The sequence below is a fragment of the Lathamus discolor genome, chromosome 5, assembly GCF_037157495.1.
Source record: "Lathamus discolor isolate bLatDis1 chromosome 5, bLatDis1.hap1, whole genome shotgun sequence".
Taxonomy (NCBI): Eukaryota; Metazoa; Chordata; class Aves; order Psittaciformes; family Psittacidae; genus Lathamus; species Lathamus discolor.
Genome location: NC_088888.1, coordinates 38144437 through 38170437, shown reverse-complemented (window position 1 = coordinate 38170437; position 26001 = coordinate 38144437). Strand labels below are relative to the sequence as shown.

The 26001-nt window shown below is 43.4% G+C and overlaps 1 long non-coding RNA gene across 2 annotated transcripts; it reads left to right on the top strand.

The window, feature by feature from the left end:
* Nucleotides 1-250: 250 nt before the first annotated feature.
* Nucleotides 251-25649, top strand: LOC136014291 (uncharacterized). 2 transcript variants are annotated; one of them, XR_010612611.1, is made up of 5 exons: nucleotides 284-314; nucleotides 1938-1982; nucleotides 2105-2237; nucleotides 24364-24531; nucleotides 24858-25649. It is a non-coding gene; the product is annotated as an uncharacterized LOC136014291 (long non-coding RNA). The 2 variants fall into 2 exon arrangements; XR_010612610.1 differs by lacking the exon at nucleotides 1938-1982 and having other exon boundaries at nucleotides 251-314.
* The last annotated feature ends 352 nt before the right edge of the window (nucleotides 25650-26001 follow it).

Genomic DNA, 26001 nt, shown 5'->3' with positions numbered 1-26001 from the left:
CAATGCAAAGATGCTGTATATAAGTACTGCCTGAAGTCCTGCCCATCCCTGCAATGGCAGGGCAGCCCCATATGCGTACACTGTGCTCTTCAACTCTTAACAGATAATCTGATTGCCTGCTGTACAGGCAGCAGGTGGCAATAGGTCTCTCAGCTGAGGTAACTCTGCTGTTAACAATGGAAAAAGCTGGGCCCATTTGTGGTCTTGGCTGTTAATTGGCTGTTAAACCCGCAGCTGACCTGATAGAGACGCTTGGGAGAGCTCTTTTGTGATCCTCTGTTGGGTTCCTTGGGCACATTGGTTGCTTTTCTGCGGTGAGTGAAGCTAATCTGGATGGGGTGGGATGAGAACTGGCCCAGTAGTTTGTTTTGCCAGCTCTTTCATCAGTTTGGATCTTCAGCAGAGGCATAATAACTGATAGTGAGCATGCAAATATGTTTTAATGTACAGCTTTCTGCAATAAGTGACAATGAGCTAAGAAAGGAGGGAATTTGATTTGTACGTTATTTCAGTTTTCTCTGAATATGCTTATGTTTATATATATATGTTGCTATTTAACCTTGCTTTTGACTTTCTGGTACCTGGAGTCCTTTAATATTTGGACATGTTGGTTTATACTCAGGAGCAGACTGTGCGTGTAATTCTTTCTGTACCACCACAGTTTTCAGCACAGGACAATTCTAACATACGCTAGTATGACTTTCATTTGGCAGATTAGACTATAAACTTGGACAGCTTGGTAAAGGGTATGTGTCCTATTCAGCCATTGCTCTTGTGTTTTGGTATCACCTGAGTGAGGAAGCAGACTGGCACAGGAGGCATCTAGTGCTGCCGTCCGGGTCACTCTCTGTTCTAGGGCCCTGCTGTGCACCCAGAGTTGGCAGCTGGATTAACAGTGTAGCAGAGAGAGTAAAGAAATACCCAGTTCTGAGCCCATTTGTGCTAGCTGAAGATGCCTCTGTTCCCAACTGCCCCTCAGCCAGCATAGCCACCCCTGCAACCTGCTTGGTGGAAGCTCCCTACTTCTGTGGAAACTTAACTGTTCAGATTACAACCACAGTTTACCAGGTGCTTTGGTGTTTAGATAGCTATGAGCATAAAGCTTGTGTTTTTTTGTGGGTGTGTATTTCCGAGTGAAGTGTGCCATTAACGTTTTTCTGGCTATGTGAACAATTAGATACAAGATTCTGGTGATGCTATGCAATTTTTCATAAGAGCACTCTTCTGTTTTGTGGTAGCTTTCACAATTTTTACAGTCACTGCTTTGTTTGGGTCAGGCTGTAATCTTTCTGAAGAAACTCAATGTCAGAAAAGTTATGGGTCTATCAAAAAGCAGCAGTTTAATTTTATAGGCACACCTGTGAATTTAATTCTCTCTCTAAAACTTCTTTTAAGTCCTTAAAGGGCCATTCCAAACTTGAAGGGGGAAGCTTTGATTGCATAGTCTCAGTAAACTGCACGATATATAGACATACTGAACCTGACAAGTTCATTAATCCTGAAACCTGGCCAAATAACTAAATTCCAAAAGGCACTGCATTAAAAAATGAAAAGTTCCCTGTATGATAAAGGCCCATTTATTATTTTTTTTTTATTTCTTGCTGCTGTCATCCATTAGTAAATGCCAACAGCTGCTAGTAAGGTCACTGTAGTTAAGTTTTCCTCACCTGAGGAATATCAGTGAACTAGAAGTTCAAGGACATGGACATTCTTTCCCCTTCCGTTTCTTAAACTGAAGCATAAAAACTTTTACAGACTACATCAAATCAGCTGATAGAAGGAATAATCTCTACTGTCCTGAGGGCTATACTAAAGGGGAGAGGGACTTCTGAGCTGAAGGAAACCTGCCTTCTAGTGCAGCCTCCCAGCTTGCTTTCAAAGAAGGTGCATTTTGAAGCTATCATTGTGTTGCATACAGCAACAATATTTTTTTCTAGGATTTCACAAAAAAAACCCCAACCTTTTCTATCTCATGCAGTAAGGTAAGTGAGATAACCGTTTATTCTGAAAAAGATGAGGTAGCTGTAGAACAACCATTTTTTTACGATTGCTTTTAAAGTGATCTTGCATGGTACTGGCTTTTCAAGTCCCCTTTTCTTAACAGTGGCCTAAGCCAATTCACACTTCAGATTTATGCAGAAGCTTGTAAGAAAGGAGAAAAAGAAGAAAGCAGAAGGAAAAAATGTATTTGTCAGCCCAGGCAGCACCTAAAAATCTGATGACTATGATAACACAAAGTAAGTTACTTAAACACTATTTTAAATTCTAAAACTTTTTTTCCTTTTTTACAGGGAAGTTAATGATTATGTGTCTTACTGAGTTCTCCTTTTTTACTAAAGCAGAAATACTTACAAGCTGTAAGCATCTTTATCACATGCTGATAACAGGGCTAAACAAAAGTACTTGAAATCTCTGGACTGTGTATTCTTGAAGTTATTCACTGCAATTTTGTAATTTCTGGCAATTTAGGGAAAGTAAAATTGCCACTCTGAAGTCAATGTGAGCTCTGACACCCATTTTAGTATGGCCAGTCTTTCCAAGAGAGTCCATTAGCTGAGGAACTCCCTCCTCATGGATAATGGGTATCCAACGTGCCTATGTGAACCTGTTGAGGTTTTTCTGTCACTAAATATGAAGCACATCTATCCTCCTGCTTTTTGGTGCAGAATCTTTTTTTGTTTCTGAAAAGCCAAATGGAGAGAATCACCACTATTAGATGAGCACCTTGGGGAAGCTTGGGTGCCAATCCACCTAAGTATTTATGATGGCTCAAGCTGAGGGGTTGCCTGAAACCATCTGCGGGACAACCTGCATGCTGTAGGCAAACCCTCTGCTTCCAGAACTTGGTTATGTAGAACCTCTTTAAAGCTATTACTAGGCAGAACAATTTACTTTGTATTCAGTGACAAGAAAGCTGTTTTTAACATAGGACATCTTGTACCACAGCTGTTACACAATGAAAGGACAGTGGATGTACTGAGGTATTTTAGTTTTACTGGGAAGTGAATTAGCTGAAGTTGAATCATGAGGGTCTAGAAGACTGCTGACCTTGCCTAGCTGTTAGTAAAACCTGCAAGCACCTGTGGCCCCTTGCATTTTACAGCAAGATAAGTGTCCCAAGTTTATCTCGGCTCAACTCAAAAAAGCAAATATCCTCTCCCCTCCTAACACCTTTGTGACAGAGAAGACCTTACTCTCAGTCCTGAGAGACCTGATAATTGTCTGTCCTCCATAAAAAATTCTCTTTATGTTCTCTGTAACTGAATCTTGTCTCTGTGACAGAAGAAGTGAGGGAAGAAAGACTGTGGGATTGGAAAAAGACAGGCAAGTGCAAAGGGATGGAAGAGGGGAGAGAGACAGAAAACCTGATTAATATAAAATATGAAAATGCTGGAAAGCCCTGAAGTATTCTGACTTCTACTTTGTCTTATACATCTTAACACTGTTTTTCTGTTTGTTCTTTAGCTCTAGAAAATTATAATTGCTCAATACTTTGCAAACACTAATGGCTTTAATAGATTAAATCTGTGGTAATATCTATGCAACCTAATAAAGCTACGTAGTTTTTAATACAGTACATTAAGATTTCTCTTCTGAATGTGTTGGCAAGAGGGAATATGACAACAAGGGGGAAACAATTCTAAGAGCATGCAAACAAAACCCAGGAAAGACTTGAGTCTTCTGACTCAGAATAAAATGAATTTATAATGAAACAGTCTTCACAAAAGGGAGCTTTTATTTCTTCACTGAATGTTATTTTCTAGACACATTTGACAGCGTTGCTCGTATCTTGGAATTTAGAGAACAAAGAGAAATTATTTTCATTTCTCTTACACTAAAAATTTCCCTTGATGTTCAAGTTCAGTTTTGGTAATACTCTAATAGGTTGCACTTATATACAGCTTTCCATTTTAAAATCTAGATCATCATACATATACTGAACTAAACATTGCATACCCTCATGGTGTTGAGCAGTAGTAATATCCTTGAATCACAGTTGAAACTGAGACTTTGAACTTACCGGTAGTGTTGCCCAATACATCTAAGGCAGAATTGAGAAGATGGTCAAATAGATTTCATGCTGGCTTTTTTTCTCCATGTCTACTGTGAAGCTGGATACCCACTTGACTTCCTTGGATCCCCTCTGCCTGGGTGGATTTTTTTTTCTTTCCCAGAGAAAGAGCCTAGGATTGCAGACACATGTCAGTGAAGAGCAGCAATGAAAAATATTGATAAACTTGACCATGGGTCACTGAGTGTGAGTAAGGACAGAACATGGCATGGAGACTGGAATTTTGAGATGCATTGGTGGATCTTCTTGTAGTAGTTCAGGGAAGTACTTGAGCCAGGCGTTTAGTCTGAACCAACATGAGGGCTATTATTGTCTATGGATGCTACTGTCTCTTGCTGTCCTTCCTGTACCTGCAAAGGAGGACTTACCCTTGCCTCAGCTGCTCCTGTGCAAACTGTGTGGAACAAAACAAAACAAGCCAGTTTGGGAACAGGTGGGGGGCTAAACAAGGCATCTTGTCCTGTCAACAGACCCCTACAGAGGGAGCAGCTTCTGGCAGAAAGTGTGGTTACCTGGAAATAATAGTATGTTAATGTGCTTTGTGTGGAGCTTGCAGAATTGAAAAATGATGTGTTTGTTCAACCCTCCAAACCCCCAATCTTGTGTTATGTCTGAATGAATCATTTTATGTCTGTCTCCTGAGCTTTATTTTTATAAAGATAGGGTTTTGGCTTTGCAGAATTCTGAGGAAGAGATACTAATCAGCTTGTGGGTGTACTGGGAGTGGGACAGAAACAAAAACTGCTGGAACGTACGTAATTGAAGTTATACAATGCATTTGAAGAAGCTTTCTGAATTGCTGCTTCCTTGCCTGTAAATCTGCCCATCAAATTCCCTTTATATGCCTTTATATACACCAAATAAATACGGTGTAACTATTATGCTCTTTGCTTTCTCTGTTGTATACCTATAAATGCCTGCTGACTGTCTTTCTGAAAAGACAAGAGGTCATTTCGTATGAGTCTCAATTTGGGCAGGAGAGGTAAAACTACATGGTCTCTTGCGTAGTTTTCTTTTGTAATATCCAACATAGTTATTTTAGCAGGAGGAATTATTTTGGTCTTCTGTGACAGAATTTAAATGTGAGTCTGCATTCACAATACCTAGAATATTGCATAATATTTCATAACATATAGGACTAGATGGACAAATACCTGTCTGATCTTCTTCCATTAGTTTTACTCATTATGAAACCTAAAGCAGGGGTTTCCTTTCCTCAAGATCTGAGTGGCTGTTACACTGTTTTTCAACAGTGATGCTTTGCTGCAGCACAAGTGGATGCCAGCACTTGATCTTTTGCATCTGAGCTGAAGGATCGATGAGAAGAGTTAGCAAGAAGTTGTTTATGTTGTGTTAGATCTCATTAGGAGTTTAGTCCCTATTGTGGAAATGATATATATCTATAGGAACAGATAATTTCCAGCAAGGAACAATTATATGGAGGAAGCCAGAATAAGGGTTTGTCTGCTGGTAGGTATGGCTGCCAGAGTTTCACCCACTGATTACCACCTCTGTTTTGCTCTTCCAAAATAATGTTAGTGAAAAAAAGAAGCTGTAGCTCCTTATAGGAAACACAAAAGGGTAATTTCAATGGCTGCTGTCTGGGTGTCTATTAAATGGACTCTGTTCATTTCCATTTTCATGGTGCCTGCTGAGGGACGATGGTATGGCTGCTGCCTAGCTGAACCCTAGGGGGTTATTGAGCTGGGGCCGGCTAGTGATGTCAGTGCAGGTGTAAAATGGCAATGTTCATTCACTGAAAAATGTCTCTTTTGATACACAATTCCTGTGTGTATACCTGCTCTTCAGCTGAAGTACTCTAATGCTCTTCCATTTACTAAGCTTAGGTTCTTACAAGTTTTGAATTCAATAAAATTGCCTTCACCAGATTTGTCGGTTTCTTTCCTACATCATCTACAGTTTGATTCTCTTATTAATGAAAAAGTGATTTAGCATTGTTAATTCCTTCATCTTGTTACTCTTCAATTGATTGAATAATAAGAACCTATTGTGCTCGTTATAGGTTATGAACCTAATATAAAACTAGAAAATGCGCATGAGTAGATACACTTAATTTTTTTTTTTTTAATTACGGATAAAGTATAGCTGGATATTCATGAAATGTTTTTAGTTGGTTGCATCATTTTAGATGGTGAATATAGCAGAGCAAGAGCCTGAAACAGGAGTCTGCATGACTATGGGACTTGGAAGAGAGTCTTGTCAGTACCACAAGCGTGTCCAAAAAGCAGGGCTAACTAGAAAAAGTGTGGGACTACAGCCTCTTTCCTTCTCTCATTCAGTTAACACTTCAGTGTTCAGAAGTATTCATAAATTGTTTGTTGGTTTCTTTGTGGATTTTTGTGTGTGTGTGTGTTTTTGTGTTTGTTTGGGTTTTTATTTTTTTTTGTTTATTTTGTTTTTTTAATTCTAGGTAATATACTGTCACTTTTTTGATTACAGACGGAAAAGTATGACTGAGCACCAAGTCAAGGCTACATGGGTCTGACTAAAAATCCTTTAGGCTTCGAATTCATCAGAAACTCTGATCTGAGGTTACATGCTATCTACACTAGGTTCTTGAAAGCTTTGCAAGCGTGGTCCATTTAATAAGAAAACTTGAACATATCTTGCTTTAGGATTTTGGTTTGGCAGTTTCATGGTGTGATCATGTCCCTTGTTCTCATTTTCATCCTGACAGATGAGTCTTATACGTAAAAAAGATAAATGGCTCTTTGGACCCTCCATGGAACTTTGCTTGATCTTTTGCTTGTGGCAAGCAAGCCAGAGAATTTGTGGCATGGTTTCTCTTCCTGCTTCTTTCTTTTGACAGCAGTACCTGGTGGGAAGCAGTACATCAAGTTTGCTTTCCTTTCAAACCATGATCTACAGCTCAAGACTAGCTATTATGGTTCAGTCTGTTGTACCTCTGCTTTTCTCCTCTTTACACCATTCCCTCATGAAAAACTACCAAACATCTGCCTTTGTTATGCTGGACCTCTGAAGAGTAGGATTCCAGTACTTGGGAAAGCCAGAAGTCACTCATAAGTAAGGAGATACTGCCTTTATATTGCATCCCTTTGCTGTTAAACTTCTATTGCCCAGGCTTATCATGAAGATCTGAAGAGTACTACTACTATGATATAGGATTCTGCTCTGGCAACTGGCTGCATTATGTTTAGAGCTGAAATGAAACCTTCACTTTCTCATCCTCTGGGATATTTTGGAGAGAAAAAGTATGCTCTGGATTGAAGCAGACTTTCTGAAACACTTTTTCAAAGAAAAATCTGAAAAAAAAGAAAAAAGATCTGAAGACTTGGAAGCAGAATTTTAGCATAGCATCCAAGTCCAAGGCTAGGGTTTGGTTCAGCTGGACCCTGGGCTGCCAGCCTTTATGATGAGCATGACTGGAGGCCGAAACTCCAGGGACTCCCATCATACCACTAAGGACTACCAGCTTCATCTGGGACCTCAGTGTTCTGTCTTAGGGAGCCTGGAAGCCTTGCTTCAGAAGCATTCAGCCAAATAGTTCACAGGGGTCCTGTGTTGACAATTTGGCACTGAATTTGTCAAGTTCATACTCTTCCATTGGTAGGTGTCTGAAATTTCTGCATTCCTACAGATGTTTTGATTTACAGAGAATTGATGGTTTTCAGCAACAACAAAATGTTTAATTGAGGCAGGTCTTCTGCTCATAATTATGATGTCCCAAACCACAGAAATGAAAGCAGCATTAAACTGCTGTTATGTTTCAGGTAACAAAGGGAACTTTTACTAATTGCCTCATTGTTTTCTACTCTTTTCTTTTTACCATCGTAATAAATATGGTCTAATCAAAGATGTCTTTTGCAGTTCCTTCTGAAAAGAGAGATGATTACTAAAAAGAAGTTCTTTGCTATTCACAAAACTTTAACACCGTACAGATCTATAAGGCCTCAACATTTCTGTTGTCCCAGGTGAAAAATTAATCTTATTTGTTTGGCCTTCCTAGGAACAGAAGCTTCTCCAGAAAGATGTCAGATCTATTGTTTCCCAGCTGCTGCTAGGTAAAAATCATTGTCTGAGCACACAAGAGAAAACTAGTTGTTCTAGTTTGCTTAGCTCAATGAACATACTTCTTAGAAAAATCCGTAAAATAATATAAGCCAAACTGGACATAATATGTGACTGCACCTCTGAGCCTTTGAAGGGAAAAGCTCATAGCTCAAAATTGATTACACTTATAGAGGTGAGCAGTAGCCATCAAGTAGGTTGCTTTTTGGGTACTTCGGAGTTAAGGCTTAATTTGCCATCTGCCTGTTCTCAGAAGGTGAGTAGATGGTACAGGGTTAGAAAGTCTTCCCCTTGGTAGGCAAGTTACTTGTTTTCTCACTTCATGTACAAATGGAGACAGCATGAGGTCAGTCTGCACAATAGACTAATTCCATTAATCATTTTAATTCCCCATAAATAAAGTAGCTGATGATCGGCTAGTAGGGCCTTATGCTGCAGTCACATTTTCAGGGTTGGGGCAGAAGTGGCATGTGAGGTGAGAATCTACTTGGTTAAATCAGGCTGAAATAGCAGGACAATGGTTTAGTCCTTTAAACACCTCATTTAAACGACATGAATTGCTTGACTCCGTTGAACTGGGTTGTGACTTTACAACTTCTCCCAGCAGTAGACTGAGGTGAGACTTCTCAGCCTTGTCATTGTGTCCCTTGTTCTTATAGTACCATGTTGCAAATGAGTGCAGTGAGAAGATCTTGTTTCATTATTCTGGCCCACTTGAGTTGATAAAAGGCAGGAAGAGACTGCATTGAGCCAAGGTTCTCATCACCTGTAAAAGGAGAGAGTGGTTTCTCCTTCACTCAGAAATGTAGATTTTGTGTGTAGGCAGCTTGTGGAACCAGGACACTTCTTGTCTCGCGTTTCTTACCGAAAGAGGTCCTAATAGGTATGCCCGAGTTTGTCTTGGAAGCTTCAAAACAATGCTGGAATCCTCTGAAGGTAGTAGATAATTATATTCCATTATCACAGCCTATGCTTATTTCCTGCTTCCTGCAAAACAGCTGAGAGGAAAAATATTTCTCTACTCTTTTTAAAGAAAACTACTGCAGTTACTGGTATTTGAAACTAAAACAAGAAATAGTCATTTGAGAGAAGTTTGTAATTAGCTCTCATTCATTCTCTCCTCATCAATGTCTTCCACCCCTCCAGCGCACGCACCTACACATGTAGCCCTCCTTCCCTAGCTCATACTAAATTCTGTTCTCTAGTGAAATGCAATATAAAGCAGGATATAGGGCACGAATCTAGTAAGACTGTACTTGGTAATCCAATTCTGGGTTGTTTTTTTCTTATCCTTTATTGCTCCATTTTGTCCTTATTGAAACTCCAATATGTTGCCTGTATTATTTTATATTCCCCAAGTTTGCTCTCTAATGGCTGGGTATGCCCAGCAGTTACCGCCTCTCAGTTATGTTCCTTTCCTTCAGAACAGAAAGTTCAGGTTTTTGGTAGGCTGTGAAAGTCATGCTGTTTATAGTCTTCCAACTTCTTGATTGCAATGATCGCCTACTGGATGACTTTGCAATATCAGGACTTATATGAAAGCATCCCATGAGGACCAGGCAGAGATGATTTCTTTAGGTTCAAGTTGGATAAAATTCTTTGACTATTGCCTCTTAGAGGAGAGTGAATGTGGAGGGTTGTCTTCTACTAGATAGTAAGCCCTTAAAACTAATTCTGTCATTTTGTGTAACTTTACATTTGTACTACTTTTTGTCTGAAAGACCATTCAGATGGTGATCAAAGATACAGGGTATTATTCAGCTTCAAAGGTACAGCGTATGATGTTGAGAATTCACATATGAGGTTGCTGACAATAAGCCTTTGTAGATAAGTTTAGAGAAAGAACCTATTTTTAATTAAAATCAATTATCACGAAGTTGGAGGTTTTGCTCACTAATTGTCCACAAAATTACTGGAAATCTTGAAACTTTGTGTATTGAACAAAAGCTCTGTCCACTAGCATTTAGTAAGCATGGCTCCATGAATGAGTTAAGATTATGTTCCAGTCTCTCAATTTGCACTGTGTGAAATCACTAAATGTGGAAAAAAGTGGAGGATAAATGCTGAAGGTGTGCATTCATTGCAAAGTTGAGATAATATATCTTTTTATTAAGTCAATACAGCTTGAGATTGAGGATGCACTAAAATTTCACTCAGGTGGCTGCATCCATGCCAGTGCTGTGTCACTCATGTATGTATGAGACTGAGATTTCTGGGGCACTTATCCCCATTTTTAAATGAGCTGAGCTCATTTGTGAGCTCAGTGTGGTGTGTTCTCTCTCTGATCCCACTAGAGTGTTAGGGGAGGAACTGGAGCTGGTGGCCTCGCAGTGATACTAGTTTCCTTCAACTCGAAAGTGTGATTATGCAAGTGGCTCATTTGTACTGTTTGAGCTGGCTTGTGTAAGTTAAGCTGAGGGTTGTTTTTTTGTAATGTCAGCTGAGTTCTCATGTGAGTCCTCATGGGCAAGTTGCTCAGCAGAGCTTGCTTAGGAAGACACAGACCAAGGCTGCCTTCATGCTGGGCAGCAGCATTAGCAGAGACATCTGAAACTCATCTTCAATAACAAGGTTCAGCTTGACTTGGGCTTGTGTTTGGAAGAGCAAGCACTCTCTCATCATGGCTGCTTTTTAATTGTATTATTTTCTAACTTTATTCAGACACGTGAGTTCTGATGTTGTGTGGACAGAAGTTTTGTTGTCATTGTCTGTGAGTAATTACAGTTTCCCTGCAGTCACTGGCAAACACAAATCTTTCTTAAATTTTTGGGCATGTATCGCACATCACAGCCCAAGCTCTCTTGGCCTGCCAACCTCAGGTATGCCTTTAGCATACATGCCGAGCTGAGAAGTCATGACTTTCTTCGTTTATGGTTTTTCTTCTGTAATCCAAGGTTTGAAGTGTTTCATTTCATGTTTGCAGCTTTTCACAGAATCACAGAATCACAGAATCCCAAGGGTTGGAAGGGACCTAAAAAGATCATCTAGTCCAACCCCCCTGCAAGAGCAGGGTAACCTACAGTACATCACACAGGAACTTGTCCAGGCGGGCCTTGAATATCTCCAGTGTAGGAGACTCCACAACCCCCCTGGGCAGCCTGTTCCAGTGCTCTGTCACTCTTACAGTAAAGAAGTTCTTCCTGATGTTAACGTGGAACTTCCTATGCTCCAGTTTACACCCATTGCCCCTTGTCCTATCACTGGATATCACTGAAAAAAGCCTAGCTCCATCATCCTGACACCTACCCTTCACATATTTGTAAACATTGATGAGGTCACCCCTCAGTCTCCTCTTTTGCAAGCTAAAGAGACCCAGCTCCCTCAGCCTCTCCTCATAAGGGAGATGTTCCACTCCCTTAATCATCTTTGTGGCTCTGCGCTGGACTCCTTCAAGCAATTCCCTGTCCTTCTTGAACAGAGGGGCCCAGAACTGGACGCAATATTCCAGATGCGGCCTCACCAAGGCTGAGTAGAGGGGGAGGAGAACCTCTCTTGACCTACTAACCACTCCCTTTCTAATGCACCCTAAGATGCCATTTGCCTTCTTGGCCACAAGAGCACATTGCTGGCTCATGGTCATCCTCCTATCCACCAGGACCCCCAGGTCCCTTTCCCCTTCACTACTTTCCAGCAGGTCAACCCCCAACCTGTACTGGTACATGGGGTTGTTCTTCCCCAGATGCAAGACTCTACACTTGCCCTTGTTAAGTTTCATCAAGTTTCTCCCCGCCCAACTCTCCAGCCTGTCCAGGTCTCGCTGAATGGCAGCACAGTCCTCTGGTGTGTCAGCCACTCCTCCCAGTTTTGTGTCATCAGCAAACTTGCTGAGGGTGCACTCAGTTCCCTCATCCAGGTCATTGATGAAAATATTAAACAGCACCGGTCCCAGCACCAACCCCTGAGGAACTCCACTAGTCACAGACCTCCAGCTAGATTCTGCGCCATTGACCACAACTCTCTGCCTTCTTCCTTTCAACCAGTTCTCGATCCACCTCACTACTTGATCGTCAAGCCCACACTTCCTCAGCTTATCTATGAGGATGCTGTGGGAGACAGTATCAAATGCCTTACTGAAATCAAGAAAAACCACATCTACCGCTCTACCATCATCCCTCCACCTAGTCACTTCCTCATAGAAGGCTATAAGGTTGGTCATTCATGACTTCCCCCTCATAAAACCATGTTGGCTGTTCTTAATGACCCCCTCATCCTTGATATGCCTAGTGATGGAGTCAAGAATAAGTTGTTCCATCATCTTTCCAGGGATGGAGGTAAGGCTGACCGGTCTATAATTACCCGGGTCCTCCTTCTTGCCCTTCTTATAGATTGGTGTGACCTTTGCCATCCGCCAATCCTCAGGCACCTCGCCCATTTCCCACGACTTACCAAAGATGATGGAAAGTGGCCTAGCAATGACCTCCGCCAGCTCCCTCAGCACCCGTGGGTGCATTCCATCCGGACCCATCGATTTACAGATGTCCAGTTTGCATAGCTGATCCCTAACCCAATCCTCATCTACCAAAGCAAACTCCTCCTTTGTCCTGACTCCTTCTGGGGCTATAGAAATCCGGGGCCCTCGGGGAGAGCCTGCAGGAGTAAAGACAGAGGCAAAGAAGGCATTCAGCACCTCTGCCTTCTTTATATCCTCTGTCTCCAGGGTACCCACTTCGTTCAGCAGTGGGCCTATATTGCCTCTTGTTTTAGTTTTATTTGCTATGTATTTGAAGAAGCCCTTTCTATTGTCTTTAACCCGACTAGCAAGATTGAGTTCCAAGGAGGCCTTAGCTGTCCTAATTGCCTCCCTACATCCTCTAACAACTGTCCTATATTCCTCCCAAGCGGCCAGCCCCTCCTTCCATAATCCATAGATTCTCCTTTTCCACTTGAGTTTGCCCAGCAGCTCCTTGTTTAACCACGCCGGTCTCCTAGATCCCTTACTTGACTTCCTACTCATTGGGACGCTCCGATCCTGAGCTTGGAAGAAGCGGTCCTTGAATGCTAACCAACTATCTTGAGCCCCTTTACCGCCTAGTACACTTTCCCATGAGACTTCCCTTAGCAGTTGACTGAAGAGGCCAAAGTTGGCCCTTCGGAAATCCAGAACTGTGGCTTTGCTAGGTATTCTATTCCTCCCACACAGGATCCTAAACTCCACCATCTCATGGTCACTGCAGCCAAGGCTGCCATTGACCGTCACCACTTCGACCAAACCCTCCTTGTTGGCGAGTACTAAATCTAGCAGCGCTGCTCCCCTAGTTGGTACGTCCACCATTTGCATTAAGAAATTATCATCAATGCACTCGAGGAACCTCCTAGACTGTGAATGACTGGCTGTGTGAGTCTTCCAGCAAATATCGGGGTAATTAAAGTCCCCCACGACGACTAAGGCATGTAGTCGCGAGGCTACTTCCAGTTGCCTGTAGAAAGCCTCATCAACTCCTTCGTGCTGATCAGGAGGTCTGTAATAGACCCCCACAACTGTATCACCCGTGCCAGTCAGCCCCTTGATTCGTACCCACAGACATTCCACTTGCTCCTCATCCGACCCCGGACAGAACTCAATACATTCTAGTTGCTCTCTCACGTAAAGAGCAACTCCACCACCTCGCTTCGCTGACCTATCTTTCCTAAAAAGGACATAGCCATCCATGACCACATTCCAGTCATGTGAACTGTCCCACCATGTCTCTGTAATCGCCACTAGATCATAACCTTTAGCCCGCACACAGACTTCTAACTCCTCCTGTTTATTCCCCATGCTGCGTGCATTGGTGTACAGGCATTTCAGGGAGCCAGTCCTAGTACTCTTTTTCCCCTGCGGGACAGGGTCTAAAGAGCTATCCTTTCCCACAAGTGAAACAAGAGATTGATAGTCCTCCTTAGCCCGCCATCCTTCAATCCCTAGCATGTTCCTCTTGGGCTTGTCCCCAACAGGCCCAGTTAAATCCCCTCCCCCCTTCATAACTAGTTTAAAGCCCTGTCAATAAGCCCTGCTAACTCCTGCCCCAAGACCCTTTTTTTTCTCTGGGACTGGTGTATCCCGCCTGTCACCAGCAAACCAGGTGTCCCATACAGCAGCCCGTGACTGAAAAACCCAAACCCCTGCCTTTGGCACCAGTCACGTAGCCATACATTAACCTGCAGAGTCTTCTTATATATCCCTTCACCCTCGCTTGCAACAGGTATGGAGGCAAACACCACTTGCGCTCCAGACCCTTTAACCAGCCGTCCCAGGGCCCTGTAGTCTCTCTTCATTGCCCTTACGTTCCTCGTAATAATTTTGTCACTGCCAACCTGAAAAACCAGCAGCGGATAGTAGTCAGAGGGCTGCACCAGTTCAGAGAGCTTCTTTTTAACATCTCTAATCCGAGCCCCAGGCAGGCAGCAGACCTCCCTGTGTGGTGGATCCGGTCGACAAATGGGCCCTTCTGTTCCCCTCAGAAGGGAGTCACCCACCACAATTACTCTTCTTTTCTTCTTGGTTGGGGAAGTTCTGAGGCATGTGGGTGAGTGACTAGCCCTGGGTGACTCACTAGATAGATTTGCCTCACCATCTCCATTCACCTGGCCCTGAATTTCCAAGACCTCATACCTGTTATTCAAGGGCAACTGGGAGGGAGGAAGGGATTGTGAGGGTTTTCGCATACCTCTCCGAGGAGGAACCTCCCTCCATCCATCCTTGTCCATTAAGCTCTCTCCTTCTGTCTGATGGTAGGAGGGAAGGGGATCCATATCTTGTTGAACCACTTCCCTCTGCCCTTGCCTTAGGGTGTGGTTCCACCAATCTATTTCACTTTCACACTCTCTAATGGCTCTCAACCTTTCTACCTCCTCCCTCAGTTCAGCCACCTGCCTGAGCAGGTCATTTATTTGCTCACAGCGAACACAAGCAGTGTCACTGGCTCCCTCCAATACAAGTGCCAGGCTCAGGCATTCGCTGCAGCCAGAGACCTGCACAGCTGCATGTCTGCAGGAAGGCTCAGTCTGGATACCCACATTAGTACTCACTACAGCTTTCGATCGTGTTGTAACCATGATCTATCTGGTCAATCAATCCGTCTACGTCCCTCAGCACTCCTTCCCCCTCCTTTACTCCAGGCGAGTCCTCTCGATGAGGCGGATGGAACGCTCCCCTGCCCGCTCCCCTGCCCGCTCGCCTGCCCGCGCGAACTGCCGCGCAAACTGCCTCGACCCTCTGCCTCGACGCTCTCTGTTTGCCGGCTCTGTAACTGCCGCGCAAACTGCCTCGACCCTCTGCCTCGACGCTCTCTGTTTGCCGGCTCTGTTCGCCGCGCTCCTGGTCGCCGCGCTCCCTGGGAAGGTTTTTTAGCCACTCCCAGCTGGTGCCACTCCTCCTGGCTCCGCCCCCTGTGAGTCAGCCCCTCGCGGGAGCTGAGCTTCCGAGTCCTGGGCAAGTCCTGTTGAGGACTTGAGGCTCCCTCCTCAGTGGCTCTTGTCGCTCTGAGGTGAGGCTCCTGGACGCTGATCTCTCCCCTCTCCGCTCCGGTGTTGCAGGCGTCCTCTCTCAAGCTACTCACCTCAGCAACTGATCGAGAGTGGCCCTTGATGGCCGGTTTGAATCAACTTCCTAGACAAACAAGCAATGAACATGAAAGATGCTGATGTGAGCCCTTGGCTGCAGCTGTGATTAAAACAGCAGATTAAGGATGTAGCCCTAAGATCTGGGAATGCCGAAGAAGTATGGCATAGTCAATAGGCTAGGACATTAGAAGGAAATGTGGGGATGGTACCAGCAAGAATGTTGATTGTCATTACATTAATAGAGAATAGCTTTGAAGCTGTCCCTGTGGGTAAACAGCTTGTGATAGGAAGAAACCAAGACTTGGAGATATCTGCACACAGAATTGAAGTCCACTGTGGTACCTCTGTCCTCATCTGCTTCATAACGCAGCCCATGCTTAACAGAATTTCCATTTGAACAGATGGCTTCTAGAGTTCCTAAAGAAATATACCAGTAACGACTGGTGTCCCTCAGGGATCTGCACTGGGACCAGTCTTGTTCAGCATTCTCGCCAGTGACATGGACAGTGGGATTGAGTACACCCTCAGCAAGTTTGCCATTGACACCAAGCTGTGCGGTCCGGTTGATGTGCTGGAGGGAAGGAATGCCATCCAGAGGGACCTTGACACGCTTGTGAGGTGGGCTGATGCCAACCTCATGAAGTTTAACCATGACAAGTGCAAGGTCCTACACCTGGGGCGGAGCAATCCCAGGCACAGCTACAGGTTGGGCAGAGAAGAGATTCAGAGCGGCCCTGCAGAGAAGGACTTGGGAGTGTTGGTCAATGAGAAAATGAACATGAGCCGGCTGCAGTGTGTGCTCGCAGCCCACAAAGCCAACAGTATCCTGGGCTGCATCAAAAGGAGCGTGACCAGCAGGTCGAAGGAGGTGATCCTGCCCCTCTACTCTGCTCTTGTGAGACCTCACCTGGAGTATTGTGTGCAGTTCTGGTGTCCTCAGCATAAAAAGGACATGGAACTGTTGGAACAAGTCCAGAGGAAGGCCATGAGGATGATCAGGGGACTGGAGCATCTCCCGTATGAAGACAGGCTGAGAAAGTTGGGACTGTTCAGCCTGGAGAAGAGAAGGCTGTGTGGGGACCTCAAAGCAGCCTTCCAGTACCTGAAGTGGGGCTATAGGATGCTGGGGAGGGACTCTTCTTTAGCGACTGTAGTGATAGCACAAGGGGTAACGGGTTAAAACTTAAACAGGGGAAGTTTAGATGTAAGGAAGAAATTCTTTCCTGTGAGGGTGGTGAGGCACTGGAATAGGTTGCCCAAGGAAGTTGTGCATGCTCCATCCCTGGCAGTGTTCAAGGCCAGACTGGACAGAGCCTTGGGTGGCATGGCTTAGTGTGAGGTGTTTAGGGGGGTTGGAACTAAATGAACTTAAGGTCCTTTCCAACCCTAACTATTCTATGATTCTAAATAATGGAACTTCTGGTGAGAGGAGACAGTGAAACTCAAGCACCAGCAAGTTCTCCACAGATTCATGAGCTTTGGGAATCCATGGTTGTAGCTCAGTATCCCACACTCAATCTCTTCCAAAACCACCTTGCTGTCTTATCATCTCTGAAGGCTTTGGCCCCACTGCCTCTCCTGCTTGATGCAGCTTTCCTGGCAAGTCAGGAGGAGACATGTCTTCTTCACTACTCCCCATGCTCTGCTTACCACTGGTGCAGCTGCTGGGCTGGATAGATCCTCTGTTGAGGAGGAGCAGAACTAGGATGCAGGCGTTAAGTGGAGACCTCAGTTGTGCTGCTTCTGGCAGGGCTTCCCCCACACATGTGACAATGCTTCTTTTGGCAGTGAGAGCTCTGCAAGCCAGTAACAGCTATTCAGGCTGGGATGAATATTTCCTATGTCCTCAGATTCAAAATAGGCAGATCACTGCTCACCTGTGCTGGTGGCTTGCTCCAGGTTTGTGAGGTTTTTTTGTTGGTTTGTTTGTTTTGTTGGTTTTGTTTTGGTTGGTTTTTTGTGTGTGTGTGTTTTTGTTTTTTTTTTTTTTTGTTGTTGTCAGTAATTAACATTAGTGTTATTTATTAAGGAAAATAAAAGTGGCAAAAATCATGTAGGTCAGCAAGTCTACTCTCTCCTGACTGCAGGCAGCTGGAGAAGAGATGTCAGTCTGGAGAACATCCGCTTCTGCAGCTTCACAAACACCCTGTCACAAGCAGGGTAGCTTTCAGTAATGAGGGTCAAGATTAATTTCTGTCTGGTGTGCAACAGTTCATAATGATTTCACAATACAGATAGTCTATTCATTTAAATGCTAATAAGATTCCTGTTTTGTTTAGAAATGCAGAGTATCTTGCTTCTTTACCCTTTATTTCTTTTTCTCCTTTTATTTATAATCTTCCTTTAGCAGTTCAATCCGGTTTTGCAGATAAGAAACATTCTCGTTTTGGCCTTTTCTAGAGGTGCTTTTCAGAGGAGCACGTGCTGGATGTGAGCACTTCAAGGAGGGACAACAGAGTCCTCTCCACCTCTTTGGACTTGCTCCATTCAGGACACCAGCCTTTGTTTTGCTTTCAGAGCTCCAGTCCTGGGAACAAAGGTCATTTTTAACTGAGGCAGGCTCTTACAAAGATAGAAAATTCACCTTTAAGGCCTCCACAAGTGGCCACTGGGGACTTGCTGCTTGGAAAGGGTGCATCCAAGATAACAGCGTAGTTTCTGTGTGAGCCTGACTCCATTTAGGAAAGGATGGCGCTTTCCCCGTGATGTCAAGCTGGTACCAGAAATAGAAGCAGGCTGTCTCTGTACGGCGTGGTCTTAATAACTTCACAACAATGACATGAGTAACCCTGTGGGTATGCTGTAATGGTGACAAGAAGCTGGAGATAGCTGTGTACATGGTTTTCTCATTACCTGTACTAGATACAGGAGGTAACAGAAGATGAGTCCAAAAGTATATGATTTAAAGATTATCCAAACTATTCTAAACCACACACACTATTCTCTTGGGAATATATATTAGCATTAATAGAGGGTATTGGAAACATCCTGTTAATATCAATAGTTATGCTTTTATTCATTGTAGTGATCCAGAGGTCCCATTTTGTTTTGGTCCAATCTATGACCACACACATGCATGCACTAAAAATGTTCATGTCACCACAGCCTCAGACTGTAGCATGACCCAATGACAGCTCTATTTTGAGTTAAGGACAGCTATTGTCTTACTCTTCAAACAGTAGAAGTGACTAAACCCTTAGGGACATTGTGATGCTTTTCAGGTGGTGGTCTATACGCATATTAACGCCCAGATCAGAGGAACATTTGCGTATCCATGGCACATAAGAACCACTGAGTCTCAGAAACAACAGAGGAATAAGACAGAGGAAAACTTTGAGCACAGCTATCTTGTATAACCTCATAAAGGCTAAGAGAGTGTTTTTTGGATTGTGTGCTGATAGGAAGATGCAAGTGAAGATGTGATCTCTTGCTATGTGACACCCTCACACCCTACAAACAGGATTTGGTGATCCTTATAGACTCATAGAATAGTTAAGGTTGAAAAGGACCTTAAGATCACCTAGTTCCAACCCCCCTGCCTTGGGCAGGGACACTGCACACCATCAGAAAGCAGGGATTCTATAACAGACATGAGGCTCTACTGAAAAATGCTTCCTCCTCATAGAACAATTTTCAAGATCCCAAATTTTTGGGAACTGTTAAGTTCAGAGAGAGTAGCAGCACAGCTGAAAGTGTTATGTAAACAACATATGCTAGATGTCTGATGTGCAGAGCTGGCTTGCTCCACACAGAGCACTAAAAACTGCATAGAACATAGGAGCCTAGCCTCCCACTTTAACAGTGCAGGAGAGCACTAAAAAGCAGAAAAGTAAATCTCTGTGTAATTTTATAGTAAGCTTAGGAGGTTTTTTCTTGTATTCTGTTGGATGTTTGCACAAGGGAGACCAGTACGTGAGTTGGATTTCAATGAAAAGGCCCAATCAGAACATAAGCTTGATAATTAGGCTTGGACTCCTCTAAAATGATTTTTGCCACCTCAGATGTAGACATCAGGCTTAAGGCGGCTGCCTAGACACCCTCCATAGCTAAAAGAGGGGTATCTCCTGAGGGCAGCTCAGCCCTCTTAGAAGGACTTCTGAAATAAGCAGGATGATTTGCCATCCAAAGGTGATTTTTCTACATTATAGAGAAAGCTTTAGATGACTTGTTTATTTTTATGTGCTTACCCTTTACATAAGCAGTTACCTGAGAGATATATTTCCAAAAATTGCCTAAAAAGTCTATATTTAGGAGAGTGTCTGGGAAGGACTGATCAGAGATCAGTTGCAGCCTGGGCAGAGTCCTTTATTTTCGTGGCATCTAACAAGGAGTTACTGTAACAGCACTAAAAAGCTCTCTGCAAACTGTTGGTTTGTTTTTTTTCCCCTCAGTCTTGACTTGCACGTTGACTTGCAGTTTCTGCTTTGTCTCCAGATTCATATTCAAGGGCTGTCATATTTGCTGGTTTTTTTTATGAATTGTGCTGCTGGTGCTCTGACAGTTGAGTGCTGCCTTGGTGGTGGCATTACTGCAGGGCATTTATGTTGTGCCTACGATGACAGGGCCTGACATCCAAAGCTTGGCTTCACCCAGTTCCTTGAGGGGGGTCAAGACTGAATTCTTGCTTTTGAGCTGCAGCCTTGATGCCAAATCTTTTAAGGAAGCCTGTATCTCAGAGGTGAGAGCTCCCCTACTTCCTGCTCATTAGGTGGTAGGATCTGCTACAGTCATTTGGCTTTTACAATGCCACAGGCAAGAGTTGCTGCTGCTTTTTGCATTTTTACCTGAATCATTAGTATTCTGCCTCTCTGCATCTAAGACTTGGATTAGGTATCGGAGTCAAGAGGAGACTGCAAGACACAGAAGCATGCTGACTGCTTTCTAAATCAACCCTGATTAGAGATGAAAAATTCATTTATCTTATATATATATAATATATATTTATGAAAGCTATTCTCTCTGTGAGCATTAGCATTTTTACCAACTTATTTTAAGTCAGCCAAAGTGGATCATTCTTTGTGTTTGTGAGTATTGTTAGACCTGCCTGCCTGGGTTTTTTTATTCCTGAATGGGTTTTTTTCTGTCCTTTTTTTTTTTTTTTTTTTTTTTTTTTGTTTTTGTTGGTTTTGTTGGGGTTTTTTTTTGGGTTTTTTTTTTTTTTTTTCACTTGATACAATTGACCTTAGTGCCTTGCTTCCAACACCTAGCACTTGCAATGCAGAGGATAGAGACAGAAATTGAATGCCAGGTCCCTGCTTGGTTGACAAGGCATTTGTTCCTTTGCAGTGACAAAGACGGTGACAGCTACTCAAATGGTGATGAGGGAGTGAGCATATGTGCAAGGGAAAACCCAAGCTGGTTGTCATTGCAAAGTCACTGTGATGGTAGAAACTTTATGCACTAGACCAGCACAAAGAATTAGAAAATGGGTCAAAACTTCATGCATTCACTCCATCCAAGTTAAAATCCTGTATAACCATTGATCTCGGGCTCCTGGTGACTCTGGGTCTCCTCAATGAGCTCGCTTCCTGTCTTGCTTCATTTCCTTGCTACTTCTTACTCCTTCCTTGCTCTCTTAGGAGAAGAGAAAGGATTTGCTTCCTCCCCAGTTGTGCACACTCTACTTCCACCAACCAGTTAAGTCTTCAATAGTTCCTCATTTCTGCTTGACTAATTGCCCCCATTTAATAACCCATAGAGGTATAGATTTCCTCTAGTTTTTTACTTCTGAGACCCAATGTAATTTTAGACCATAAATAATGCTTTCATACAAAATTTCAGAACTTAACTTTTTGATTGCTTCACTACCTCCTTTCTCATGGTCATTCTCTTTAGCTCCAGATGGTATATGATCAAAGGTAAAATGAAATGCTTGAGATTCTGTCTTTTTTTATTAGCATTTTGAACACAGTAGTACATTTTGAGCCTGCAATTGGCCTTGCAGCTTATAGATGCATTTCAGATATCCACAGATAGAAGGAATTTCTGCAGCTCACATCCTTTAGCTGCGGAACTTGTGCTGGATGAGTTCAGGGTTTGTTTTGTGTAAAGTGATCTGTGATGGGATCTGTCTTTTAAGACTGCTTTTGGAGGGCTTTAACTAAACCGCACGCAGCTCCACTTGTTACTCAGTGTCCCCTGTGCTACTTCTACCTAGCCCTGCATGGGACAAGGTAAAAAGGTGAAAATTCACCCCTGAGGGTGAGAAATGTCTGGAATGGTTTTACTAGAGCAAGAGCAATGGAAGGCAGAGGCTGCTGGACACTGTCATGTTGTGGGTCTAGTATTGGAGCACCTGACAGCAGGAGTGAGTGGCAAATGGGTTTGGGGAAAATAACTCCCACCACCCCTGGAACTCTGCTGCTGGCACTTGCTGTGACAGTATTTCAGGGCTGTATCATCCCCATTGCTGATGTAGTTTGGCAGGATTTGTCAGTAGGACTTCACAGGGACTCAGGAGAATGTTGTGAACTCCTCTAGCTGTTCCTCCATATATTCAATAAGGCTGCTGGGGCTTGTGTCTTCCATACTTCCCATCTTCCTGCCAATAGTTGAGTAATTGAGAACCCTGCTTATACCATGTTGGCAGGACCATGATCTTCAGCATGCCTTCCTCCATGCTGTGTGACAATGTCTGGAAACAGCTAAAAAGGGCACAGTCAAACCACAACTAATTAGTATATAAAATGGGAATTTTAAGATACCTGCAAAAGATGTCAGAAAGGAATGAGAACAAGTTCTTAAATCATACCACCGATCACAGGCTGCTAAGGCTGAGACAGGTGTTACTTTCATCATGTCTGGAGGTCCTGATCAGGAGCCAGTGCATCACTTTGCAAGCCAGCTTCAGTACTTCCAGATGCACCCCCCCTGCACATGGAGGAATAGGACCTGGTTTAATCTGTGTAGAAAGTTTTTTCCTAAGAATTGCCCTACTGTGAGTACGTAGAGTTAACTAAAGTATTTGTACAGCTCCTCACAGGCCAGGTCCTGGTGGAGGCACCATTGTTCATGCCTATCAAACATCAGCAGTTTTCCTGAAGGGACAAAAATACTGCTCTCAAAGGGTTGCTTTACCTGAATTTGCTCAGGCTTGTGTCATGAAAAAAGCATGGGTATAATGGCCTGTTTCAGCCTTTGTCTGTGGGGAAGCTGAATCATGGGTAAAGCGTATGAGCAAGGAGCCACACAAAATCAAGATAATCCAATATTTGCTGAAGGTGCTGGTGTGGCTTTTGTTGGGTGGTGTGTGTGTGTAAAAGGCTTGCAGCCCCAGCGAGGTTTCAGGGTAGTCCTGCACTATCAGGGAGGCCACTGGTATCTTGCTGAGAAGCAGAATTTCTCTGTTGTGTTTATCTTCTCTTTGTTTGATAAGCAAACAGAGATATTTGAAACTCTGCTGTATCCTTGTGATTTTCTCATGGCTGTAGCCTTGCATACAGAGCAAAGGGTCCAACAGACTGTCTCACTGTCAGATAACCAGTGAGTGCTGGGTATACACGAAGAGATGGGGCTGGGGTCAGCTTGAACTGAAATTTTCACTTTATACCTGAATTAGAACAAGCTAATACAACAGTTTTTCAAGTCTTCTCTGCTATAAAACAGGGAGAAGATGTATCTGTCCTTGTAAAACTTCGTATTAAGTACTGTTAGAAAGTATCTTGTCATGGCAGTATTTTTTCACTCTGTCATTAAATGATATTTTTTTCTTATTTCCCTTTCTTAAAGCAAGTTCATGCCTTGATAAAATACAGCCATTTTTCTATGTTGTATGTAGTGGAGTAGCCACTCTTGAGCAGACCAAATATATTTTGTTCCCTCCCTGTCCTCACTGCCATACAAAATAGCAAAAGTAATTAGTCCACAGTATGGATGAATTGATTAGTTGGGGCTGTTCAGCCTGGAGAAGAGAAGGCTGCGTGGAGACCTCTTAGCAGCCTTCCAGTATCTGAAGGGGGCCTATAGGGATGATGGGGAGGGACTCTTTGTCAGGGACTGTAGTGACAGGACAAGGGGTAACGGGTTCAAACTTAAACAGGGGAAGTTTAGATTGGATATAAGGAGGAAGTTCTTTCCTGTCAGGGTGGTGAGGCACTGGAATGGGTTGCCCAGGGAGGTTGTGAGTGCTCCATCCCTAGCAGTGTTCAAGGCCAGGTTGGATGAAGCCTTGTGTGGGATGGTTTAGTGTGAGGTGTCCCTGCCCATGGCAAGGGGGTTGGAACTAGGTGATCTTGAGGTCCTTTCCAACCCTAACTATTATATGATTCTATGATTCTATTATATGATTAGATTTTCAGCTTGGGGAAGAGATACATTTTAAAGCAAAAGCCTCTGGAGCGATATCTCCCTCCCTAGCACAAAAGTTGACTGGGACTCACGACAGCATTATATTCCTGATTTTATTTGTAATTTTTTAATTCTTCCTTTTATTTTTTTAATTTTTTTTGTCAATTTACTATGCAATTTAAGTGAAGCATTTAAACTCCCTGGCCTTGATTTATCGTGTGCTTTGTTCCACCTAGGCAAAATAGAGCTGCATGGAGCAGGGGTTCAGCATGCAGTGACTACGCAGCAACCCCCCTTGGTGGAGGGAGTGCTCTGGGTTGGGCTGGGGTGGCAGGAAAGGGGTTAGTCATTGGGACCCTCATGGTTCTGATTCTGTGCTCCCCACTGTCTGTCCATGGTGGCTTCTGAAACAGCTGGATATTGAAAAACAAAGCAAAGAGCCTTGGGCAGCCTGTTTGAGGGATTCTCAGGCCAGCAACACCCTGTTCCAGCTCTGGGTAGAGCACAAGGGCGAATGAACCTCCTGACTCTGCTCTGCAGCTAATGTGATGCCTCAGTACTTAAAGATCTTTGGATAAAAGGTACAATTGAGTCCTGGCATTATTCTGAAGCTTAAAAATGGTTGAAACTCTGCTTTAAACCCAAATTTAATTAACTTTGTTTTAAACAAAGATTATTGTAAAACCTTTATCCAGCTGAAGCTTTATCTGCCAAGTTTCACTGCAGGCTATGCATTTGCATGGCAGAATTTTACACACTGCTAAAATTTGTGGTTTGAAATGGAAAAACTGGCAGACTTGGTTATATCAGCATTAACAGACATTCAGGATAATTGAAAATACCATTCCTTGCCAAAAATTGTATCACAGTTGTTTAATAGATTTTTTTTTTTTTTTTTTTGCTTCAGGTCCTTTAGCAGTGGAGACTGCTCCAGAATTTATGTCTGGGCAATACGTATCTATGACTTCCCCACTTCCCCATCCTGCATTTTCTGCTCATGAGCCTGGGGTGGGAACACAGCCCTCCAATTTAAGAATTGCTGTACTTCTGCCCATTTTCCTGGCATGGCCACGTGTATGTGATCAATGGCTGGAGACATTTTAGAACATCCTATTTCTTAGGTCAAGCAGCACGATGCCCTTTGAAAATCCTTGTGTCAGGGAAGAAAGGTGGAGGGAAGCAGGAGGGATACTCATGTTTCACAAAGTCCACAAAGTGCAGCCAGACTCAAAAGTGTTTAAGCACAGCCTGACTGCAAAAGGAATTCAATATTCCATTCTCCAGAGTGAATGACGCTGATCAAAGAAGCTGTGTCTTAAAAGACGAACTCTCTCCCCTGTCCCCTTCGCTTCCAGATTTGAAGGGGAAGTATGAAAGATCACTGTGCTACAAGAATCACCAACCCACATTTTCATGGGGAAAATCCTTTTTTTCTTTTTATTTATTTATTTTTATTCCTTTCATATTAAAATAGTATTTATTTTTGAAAAGGGAAACACTTATCTTTGCTTGTACTGCAAAATTGGCTTCAAAAAGGTTAGGACAAATTCAGGATAAAAAAGTCCATCAGGAAATGCTAAGCAGCTCTAAACAGAGCTGTAAGTACAGTCTTCAGATAGACACTGGGAGGATATAGCACATAAGTGGAACTCTGTGCCTGCTGTTGTGCTTCCAACCACACAATGATACCTACAGTCATCCCTAGGTAGATGTTGCTGTCGTTGTCAGAGACCAGCAAGGCAGACCTTTGGTTTGACAGAGGACAGACATCATGTTGCCTTTCCCTAGTAAATATGGAATGAGATGTTTTTCCCTGCTGCAAGGAAGGGACAGGTCCACCAGGTCACAGTCCTGCCCATGTCATCTGTTCCCCAGAGGACTCATCCTGCACACTTAGCTTGCATGAGCTGATAAAGCTGTTTGTGCTGAGCACCTTCCCAAGGAGCATCCTGCTCTCTTTGCAAAGCAGCTGCTGCTCAGGGATGCTGTTTGTGGCCACCTCTGTGGCTGCTTGAGGTGAACGATTTCAAACCCTTCATCCCTGCAAAAGA